Raw genomic sequence first — 2,840 nt, 5'->3', positions numbered from 1 at the left:
ACTGCTCCGGATTAGATACTTGGCTCCAATGCCTAAAGACTGTTGATTGTTTGACAGCAAATGTGCCCTTATATACACTTTCACTTATCAGTGAGGCGGCAGATTTCTTTCCAATTATATTGTCAAAAAGAAAACAAACAAACCATTATGGATTCTGCACGACCTTTTGTGACCATGTTGGTGATCTTATATTCTGATTTATAATAATAATAATGTTATTGTTTTATTAAGGTGAGAGAACATGTGTGAGCTTGTATGCATGAGGTGTTTATGCTTAAGTAATAGTGTGTGTATATACTCGTACGATATGTCGCATATTGGCATGATATGCCTATTATCATTACACATTAATGTGCAGCATCTGTCATTTATGTCTTGCTTGTGGGCTCAAGAACAGATGTGCCATACCATAATTTGTTTTTTATTCAGGAATATATGCATGCACGTATGTATTTAATAAATTAATCGAAATATGTCTGCATGCTAAAATTAATTATATTGCATGCATAAAAACAACAATACATAATATGTATGTACATAACGTTTAATAATTGGTTTTCGCTACATCTCTTATCTCTTGTTTGTTGTGTTCAATGCCTCAGGAAAAGTACCTACCTTAGGCTTTACTCATTCAGACTGTGATAATCAAACTGCTTATTTGTTAATATTCTGTTAATATATATCTATCTACATATGTACGTGTAAGAGTGTTTACCACTGATTCTTGAACATCTGTTCATATTACTTAAGACATGGAAAAATCGCACGATGCTGAAGGAATATATTCGTCACTTAATCGAAGTAAATATGAAGACTGTAATAGGTTAGAGTAGATCTTCACAATGTAAATGGAAAAGAAAACTCCTTAAGAACATTTAACTCTTGGCAGTAAAATTTGTCGTCTATGTCAACGATATTCTTATTATGGCAATCTCGGATATGTAGCTCCCAACAAGAACAGATTTGTTATAAGGATCACCCAACAAACTATTATTATTTATTATATTATTATTGTGTGGTAAACGAGAACGGGGCGGGAACCGGAAAATACGAATCCCGTGCTTTTCAACAGACAGCAGAAAATACCTGACCTCAGCGAAATATTAGTAGCAGGGATTTTCACCGAGCTTCCGGAGCTCACCGAACTGGTGTACTATGCAATTGCGCCCCAACCTATACTCTTATTATTATTTTTGTGATAAATGACTGTAATGCTGCTTTCTGAGTTTCCTCTCCACCAAACTTTTTAAGGCCAAAAAGAAACCCTGGTAGTGGGATTGTGATACCTGAGCACTGAGAAAGAATGACAGGTGACTTTTTAATCAAGCCAAGAGAACAGTTTTGTGACACTCCTACAAGGATGTACTAAAATTTTTCAAGAAGGTCATAAAGAAGGCGAACCGCGAATCTTAGCAAAACTTTTGCAATAACATAGAAGAAAACTCTGATGCCAACAGTCGAAATCTTCTTCAAGTATTAACTCTATTCAGAAGCGTAACGGTGACTTGTCATCATCATATGACGAAATGCGGGAGATCCTTAAGAGTGCTCTGACGACACCTGATATTTCATAGGACTCATCTGTCCACAGGCAGCACTGCATAGGGCATCGTAAGTTATGATACGGTGGAATGGGCTATAATGTCCTTCCAATTCTACAAATATCCGACACTTGATAAGAGTCTTTCGCGCACCTATGCATGCAGCTAAGGACCTACTGTGCCCCCTGCTTACTCAGATTTTAAATGCTGCTAATCCCTAATTCACATACCATATGAATGGATAACGGTGATTTTTCTGCCAAAAGGGGGCAGCGCCGTTCATGTGAAACCGTAAGATTTCAGACCTATACGTCTTACTTCGTTTCTTCTAAGTGAGTTATTGTAAAATGCATTAAGTCTTGTAAACATCTTGTCTAAGGATTGTGGACTCTGCGTCATTCATACTAAGACAAAGATGGTACTATTAACGTGGAAATACAATCTTCCTCTAATCAAACCTCCCACCCTGGGTAGAACTAGCTCTTTTCTTGGAGTTACCCTAGACAGGAAACTTACTTGGAAGCGAAACATCGAAAACTGCTCCAGGGAGGCCAATATCAACCTCTATGCCTGCAAAACGGCTATAGGCAAAAAATGGGGAATAAATCACATATGTATATGCATACGGCGTCACCGTATGGTAGCCGGCGTTACACAAGACTTTGTCCAGAAGCAAGATGGAACGGGTACAGAGGACGGCTTCCTTGCTAGTCACTTAAGCTCTACCTCTACCTACACTCACCAAATCTCTGGAAGTAATGCTAAATTTTCCACCGCACAGTTTGAATTGAAAATTAGCAAGTTAAGTCCGATTTGTGAATTTGTATATGTTTAGATAAAATTTTTTTAGTGCAAAGTGCGGAGAAAGTAGCAATTTAAATTTTGGTGAACATATTTTTCATAAGATTCCACACTTTTTTTGGAACGTTTTTTTTCGCTTTGGGGGTACAATTGTTTTCAACTGGCTTTTATTATGTAACATTTATTAACTACCACAGGATAAACGATTTTCTTCAAAATTGCTACTTATTCTGCCATTTGCACTAAAAAATTTAATACAAGGAAAAAAAGCTTATAAAAAAGGAACAGTCCAGTGCCTTTGTCTTGGTCTGCAGGCTGTATCGGAGAATAACAAAATCGATAACTTAATCGATTACAAAATCTATTCAAAAAATCGATAACAAAATCGATAGCAAACTCGATAAAAATATCGATAATAAAACCGATAAAAATATCGATAACAAAAACGATAATAGTATCGATAGAAAAATCGTTAACCCAATCAATAAAAATATCGAT

The sequence above is a fragment of the Rhagoletis pomonella genome, unplaced genomic scaffold (genome assembly GCF_013731165.1).
Source record: "Rhagoletis pomonella isolate Grant_MI unplaced genomic scaffold, Rhpom_1.0 Rhpom_scaffold_00005, whole genome shotgun sequence".
NCBI classification, from domain to species: Eukaryota; Metazoa; Arthropoda; class Insecta; order Diptera; family Tephritidae; genus Rhagoletis; species Rhagoletis pomonella.
The sequence above is the reverse complement of the archived record's forward strand: the minus strand, read 5'-3'. Positions refer to the sequence as shown.